Genomic DNA, 7,677 nt, shown 5'->3' with positions numbered 1-7,677 from the left:
TTCGTCCTAGTTTATAGGTCCCCATTGTTATTTTGTGCCAAATTTTAACCATAGATTCAACTAACAAAATGTTTATACATGTCATAAAAAATTATATCATTATAAACTATGTTCTAATACAAATCCAACGATATTTTTTTTGTTGACATGCATTAACATTTTGTACGTTCAATATTTGGTCAAAATTTGACACAAATTATAAAGGGGACCAATAAACCAGAACATAGATAGTATTACTTTGTATGATCTTTGTGAATAATTAATAAAATGGCTACAGAGACCCAGGTATATCCTTCTTTCAAAAAAAAATTAGAGACACAATGCGCACAAGTGTGTAAATTTCAGGACGAAATACCGGAAATGCCACACTCCACACAGCACGCATATATAGTTATATAGCATGTCTGTTGATGAAATCAAAGACTGTTGGTTCATTTGTCATCTCTGTCACTGGCTCACTGCTCTGTCCTTCTCTTTTAACAAGGTGTCGGGCTAACCAGTTGATTAGGTGGTGGGCCGTTGTAAGGTGTGGCCATTGCACGTTGCGTTGGCCCATGAGCCGGTGTGTGCGCGAGCAGCGTCAGTATAAAACGCTGGCTTCCTCTGAATCAGACAACTAACTACAGAACCACTTCTTCCCCTGCTTGCTTCCCCGCAAATTCTCCGCTGTTTACCCAAATAACTACCTCCACTCCATTGCTTGAGAGTTTGTGAAATGTTCTGGTCTTGTTTTAGTTGATGGGTTCTGAATTTTTTATAGGGGTGCTGAGCAGACAGCAGAGTATCCAAATACTGTACTTCTCACTACCACTGCCAGTATCTCGGTGAATTGATCTCGTCAAGGCACTACAACTGATTAATCTACCCATGCTAGTGATAATTCGCAGCAACATCTACTGTATTGTCGTGCAAGCCTTAAAACTGCAAACACAAGAACAGAACTGCATCCTCATGGTAAACTGATCGATCGATATAACACAGTGGATCATTATACAAGGCGTTCATCATCAGTGCTTAGCTTAGCACAGTTTGACATGGATCAAAGTAAATATCGGTGGATCACAGTTAATTCACGCATCGCTAAACTTAAAAGCAAGACGGCAGATTGTTCATGACAGATGATATGGATTCAGTACCATCTGGTCGTAAGAAGTCTCTTCAGATCTTCGTCGTCGTCCGAGAAGTCGATCGTGTTGAGCATCTCCTCCCGTGCTCCGTCGCTGTCTGCTCGGACTCTGGCCCTCTTAGCGAGGAAGTCGTCATCGACCTCGACGTAGCCGTTCTTGGCGTACTCACTGCGCACCCATGCCTGGAATTTGAGGTAGTCCTCTCCGATTTTATAGTAGGCACGCACGCCGGCATAATATTCCACCGTCTCCTCGTCCAGCTCCTCCTCCGGCGAAGGAAGCAGTTCAGGGTTTTGGAGCTTGAGGGCCTTGAAGTCAGAAGGGGCGTTCTGGTCATCATTGATCACACGGCCGAGGATCCGAGCGACATCCTCCTGCGGCAGCCGCGTCATTTTTTTCCCCGGGGCATACTTCACGTAGCCAGCCTCCTGCACCGTGGAACAAGAAGCAATCGCCGGCGCCTTCCTTTTGGCGGTGCGCAGCCTCTCGTCGCCTGCCGCCGCCGCCTTCCTTTTGGTGGCGCACGGCTTCAGCGCGCGCTTCTCCGTCGAAGCATGTCGGCATCGCTTCAGAGGGCGCAGGTCGCCGGCGGCCACCGCATGCTTGGCCGCCCTCTCGCCCCCAGTCGACATGCTTCCGGTGATGCGCGAAGGCTCCTCACCGGCCATTGATCGGCTGATCAGATCTCCCGCGCCTCGTCTCACTGACCACGCCGCGAGATTTGGTGGATGGTTGCGGAACCCTGGCTCTCGAATTAGGGGAGGAGGAGGAAAGATTATATACAGGCAGAGGCTTTGTTAGCGCATCTAATTAGGAGTGCGAGTGGAGTTGAACTCAGAGACGCAAAATATCATTTTCTGTTGCTTCGACCAAGTCCACCTCGGAGTCGGAGTTCCTCCATGGGTCTTCCGATAGAAACCTGTCTATGTATTTAAAAAATATATTCATATAAATATAAAAATTGTTAACGTATTTTACAATATTAAAGACTGTTCACAGATCTTAAAAGAAATGGTCATATAATGAAGAAATAGTTTGTATTTCTTGAAACAATATGCCTGAGTATCTCGTGAAAAATATAAATATGTTGCAATAAAATGAGCACATATATAAAAATAAATGTTTGTATTTTTTCAATAAAATACTTATGTATTCTTATGAAAGCTCTTGTGCATAAACATATAAATGTTCTCACATCTTGCATAGACGATCATGTTCTATTAAAAGCATTCATAAGTTAAAATAAGTGTCCATGTATCTTGTGAAAAAATTCTTGTGTTTTGCTAAAAAAAGAAATGAAAACAAAAATAGAAAACAAGTTCCTCTTCTTTGCCAGCCAAGTAATGAATCTATAAGGTGGTCGCGGCAATGACGTGTTGGAATAAGGTCTCTCCGGTCTCTCCTATCAGTTTTGGTGGATCAGACGCGGGGGAGGTCGAGGAATACATTCAACGGGGAAACTAATATCAGGGAAGCCGACTAGGGTGGATGTCTTAGGCGGCATACGTTGGGCATGAGTAATGTTTGGGCGATGGGCCAATCCAAGGTAGACTGAAGACTACGAAACCCCTAATGCAACACATTAGCATCTTCTATGATAAATAGTGGGCTTGTCAATGTGTGTGTGGACGTTCATCTTAGTGGTTTTACAAATGAGTTACAATTGTAGGCTATAAATTGTCCGACAAAAGACTGAGGAAAATAACTGAAATTTTAAATGAATGCTTGTAAGAAGGTGACACAAAGGAGCTGAAGATAAATCCCTGGTTGACCAGATAACACAATCTGGAACCCCAAATCGAGGTGACACAAACCCCACATCTCGATCATGTTGGAGGCAAGTCCACCATGTTGAGACAACTACTCTACTACACAAACCAATGTCACAGTCATAACCGAGACAGTGAAGAACGACACAGCTAAAAGAACAAAGTAAAAAACTAGCCTTCCTAAGGCCAGGACGCCGTAGAGGATTTATTTTGCAAGCACATCCATCGTTTTGTTCCAAGATCACACAATGGAGAGGCCCATCATGTCAATATGGAAGGACTCCCAGGGCCCTTCCGTACACGACAGCGTCGTCGTATATCTCGTCCAGGTTATTGTACTTGTACTCGAACCCTTCCTCGACGAGCTTGTCTGACCAAATGCACACCCTGGGCTTCTCTGGAAGACCACCAATACTGCAGGCAGACAGAAGCCCACGCGTCAGTAGTGCATCGCACAACTGGTAGCTTTGTACTCCTACGTAACAGGTCGATCGTGTACGTACTGATCTGTGTTGATTTCGTACTGCGGGTACTTGGCCGCCAGGAAGTGGGCGAGCGCCACGCCGGAGGTGTTGAGGGTGCAGACGATGTACCGCCCCGACGTGGCCTCCTCGGCGGCGAATATCTCCGCGCGGCACACGTCGTCGATGTGGACCAGCGGGATCGACCCCGACGCCTGCTCGATGAGTTCCAGTCTGTCCACCATGTCGTCGTCGCCTGAAATTAATCATCCATCACACACCACCGCGACAGATGCATCACTCCATAATTTTTGTGCGTGCGTTTTACTCTGAGGCCTCACGTACCGGATAGCAAGGAGAGGATCTCGGGGACGCTGGTCGTCACCTTTGTCGCCGGGGCCCTGCCGCCGACGACGACGGGGCACACGGTGACCAGGCTGAGGCCCTTCTCCTCCGCGAACGCCATCGCCGCCTTCTCCGCGAGCACCTTCGAGGCAGGGTATGCCTGCAACGCCAAAACGACACGTACTTACGGGAAAAAAAATTGGTGGAGACCGGTTGCAAACTTCATCCTGTGCGTACCCAAGTTAATCTGCTGCCACCTGTCTTCCCGTTCCATCGCACGGCGCTCGCTCCTATCGATCGCTTCAGCCAACGAGCCATCTGGTTGTATACGAGTGAGCCAAAGAAAGCACAACCGGCTCGGCTCCTCCACAATCGAACGACCACGAGGAACTCATCTGATCTGCGACGCCGCCGCCTCCCACGCTCACGGCCGCGCCGCTCCCTCAGTCCCTTCCCAGCATCGAGGGTTTCCATGGCAGATCGACCGAAGCCGTCTTCTCCACGCGATCGGACTGGTGGTCGGCTGGCCGTGGGTTCTCTTGTTCGGCGCTCACTGCAGCGATCGGAGCGATAACGATGGCCGCACCGCCCCATCCGTCCCAGAACGCCTCAACGCCCTCTCTCTCTCCCATGGCCGCAACGGGCCTGAACGACAGACATGGCAGCCACGGGTCATGCACCCGCTGCCTGATGTGCCGCCTCCGCCGAGAAGTACAGGAGTCATCACGCCGGAGTCCGGGACTGCCGCCGGCCTGGATCATGTAAGCCACACAGATGAGGACGGGTTGCTGCCCACAGTGCTGCCGCAAGATGCTTAATGTTTAAATTTCAGACCAATTTGAATCCATTTGTAAATTGTAATCACTTTCAAATCAGGGCTGTATGAGTACTATGAAATGTTCAGTAATCTAAAATGTGAAATCTGCATGCTTTCACTTTTGATACATTAATGTCATCCTTTCTAAAAAAGAGATGAAATGAGGTTCTCTTATGTAAGAGCTAGCAGGACCTAGTTGTGGTTTCCTATTTGCAACAAAATCAAGATATGAACATGTAAAAGACAAATTAGCTGTGAAAAACCCCCGACATCAAAGACGATATAAAACATCAGTTTTTTCTCCAATTTATAGATGATCGAAGGTATATATCCTTTTACAGATTAGAAAATTTGCAATCAAGAACTCTGAACTCCATTCAACAGAACATCAGCGAGCGTTTTGACATCTTTTCTGACCACGTAGCAGGCCATGAAAACGCAAAAATAATACAGTCTACTTAACACGGTCTACTTCATGTTCTCGGTTATCGGCTTCTCCGTTTAACCATTACTTGTTCCCTCATCCTAGCTTAGCTATCTGTCAATCCAAGATAACCATAAGGCCACTCAAAACCTATTTTTGCAAACCTGAACTATCAGTGCAACAATTATTAATTCAGACATCAGACATCTAAACTGTAGGAGGCTTTGTGGGACACAAAGAAATTGTGTGTCATGGTATCGGCAACATAGAGCACATAACAATGCAATCCAAGCAACCGACATGAACAGCTGCTGCAAAACAGGGCAACATGTTTTTGTTTACTACTCCCTTCGTCCCAAAATAAGTATCTTGAGCTTAGTACAAATTTGTACTAGAGCTAGTACAAAGTTTTGACACTTTATTTTGGGATGGAGGGAGTATTATACAGTCATGCTCTAAGAAGAGAGGCTATTACAAATTTACAATTGCTATGCCCATTGAAAAGAAAATTGCTACGACCACAAAGCTACAAAAATCAAACTATTATGGAAGGAGCTGGTTCACCAATGAAAAGCTGCACTTTTTTTGAATCGGGAACACGAATTCTTTCAGTTGTTTCATTTGTTGGTTTACAAACAGTGGGTGAATACGGATATCAGATCTAGTGAGCTCATGGCCACGAGAGCACGCTGGCGCCATGCACGTAGGTACTTGCCGAGCGGGTGCTGCACGCCGTGAGCCAGCAGGGGCGCCTCCATGTCCAACTTCGGCGGCCACGGCGGCTGGTAGTCTGATCTGGGTCTTCTGACGCCGGGAGGTTGAGCAGCTCTCCCACGGACGCGCACCGCTCGTGGTGTCGTGGGCATAGGTGTCGACGATGCCTCTTGGTCCGCTGTCAAAGCCACTCCGCCCCGCCGGCGCCGCCACATCGCTCAGCCGTTATCGCTCGGCCATGGCTGTCCGCTGGACGTCGAACAAGATGGAGATGGGGATCGTGCGTACCGATCGAGCCGAGCCGAAGCGCCCGAAGAGACCGAACGAGCCGAAGAAAGGAGTGCCAGAGCGGGCGAGAGCGGATGCCGTGGGATGCAAACAGGGGACAGGTGGCGGCAGATCGGAGAGGGTATGCACGGGAGGAGTTTTGCAGCCGGTGTCCACTCAATTTTTGCAAACTTTCTTATGCTACTTTCAACTTGACTGAAGAAAGTGAAGATGCATGCACAGACGATAGGTGTGTACGCACCCAAGTACCGATCTTGTTGGCCCTGAGGTACTCGACGTCGGACCAGGACTCCTCGTCCAGGACATGGCCGTCGCCTTCCAGCGGCCGGCTGGAGATGGCGGCCGTCGACGATGTGAGGACCACGCGCTTCACCGTCCCCGCCTTCACGCACGACCTCGTCACGTTCAGGGTTCCCTGGATCGCCGGCTGGATCACTTCTTCCTGACATCACAGGCAGCAACACACAAAAAAGCAAAGCAAACGCAGTCAATACTCAATAGTGGGTTATACCATAGCCTCAGTGATGTTAAAACTGGAGTTTGGTGGTTGCTGCTTACCTCAGGGTTCTCCGGCAAGAGGGTCACCGGAGCGGCGACGAGGAAGGCGTAGTCACAGCCGGCGACGGCGTCGTTGAAGCTGCCCTCTTGGTTCAGGTCGGCGCGGAAGACCTCCAAGGGGCCGAGCGCTGCCAAGGCCTTGAGATGCGCGGTCTTCTCCGCATCATCTGAGAATCCAAGACACCACGACGCATATGACCAGCTTCATTCAGTAAGTTCTGATGATTAAACCAGAGGTAAATGAAGATCTAGAGCAAGCAATTACCGGGGTTTCTGACGGTGGTCTACACGGCGTACCCCTTCTCCAGCAGCATCTTGACCAGCGCCGAGGCGATGTACCCACTGCCTCCGGTGACGCACGCCGTCTTCCTACTCACGTTCCCTTCCGCCGGCGCCATATTGTCAGCGCACGACCTGCCTCGACAGCCACGACCAAGGGGGCTGCCATGGCAGCGAGCCACGTCACCAACGACGGCCTGGTGGCAAGGCGGATCGACAGCAGGCCCAAGAAGATCGTACAGCCCAACAGGAGATTTGTCGGGCCGGAATGGGGCCGCTGAGCCCGTACCGCCCTGACGACTACTTATCCCCTCACACGCAAGAAGAGAGGCATCCAGAAGGATCAGGAACCGGCGGCTCTCCTCTCCTCTCCTCTCCTTCCCCACCTACTTCCCCTTCTTCCACAAGAACAGCGAGAGGCTGGTTGTAATTCGAATTTGAGACTTGTATCTGGAGCATAGTGATTAGATCGATTCGGTACCTAACATCCTGGTATCAGAGACCACACACCACCAAATCTGTCGCGTTTCATCCTGGAAACTCGTCACCGCGTCCACGCGCGGCAAGTTTTTGTCGCGTTTCATCCTGGAAACTCGTCACCGCGTCCACGCGCGGCAAGTTTTCCTTGCCGCCATGGATCCTGCGCTCAAGGAGTATCTCGACAAGCTTCACCAAGATGCGAAGAATGACTCCGCCATCGTCCTCAAGCAACTGCAAGCGCAGACGTCCCAGATCGACGATTTGCTTCGTTGGAAGCCCGATCTGGAGGCCCGCTTCACCAAGCTGGAGACCACGGTCGCCTCGCTCCAAGCGGCCACGCCGCACCCGTCGAGTGGAGCAGCGCCCGTGCTTCCAACTCCGCAGCCGCCCTCCGCCGCGCGAGGAAGCCTCCACG

At 50.0% G+C, this 7,677-nt stretch overlaps 1 pseudogene; it reads right to left on the bottom strand.

Annotated features, from left to right (window-relative positions):
• Positions 1-3,162: 3,162 nt before the first annotated feature.
• On the bottom strand, positions 3,163-6,901 carry LOC119368466 (annotated as a pseudogene).
• Between the last annotated feature and the right edge of the window lie 776 nt (positions 6,902-7,677).

This window comes from Triticum dicoccoides, chromosome 2B, assembly GCF_002162155.2.
Source record: "Triticum dicoccoides isolate Atlit2015 ecotype Zavitan chromosome 2B, WEW_v2.0, whole genome shotgun sequence".
Classification (NCBI taxonomy): Eukaryota; Viridiplantae; Streptophyta; class Magnoliopsida; order Poales; family Poaceae; genus Triticum; species Triticum dicoccoides.
This window is presented reverse-complemented; position numbering and strand designations above follow the sequence as displayed.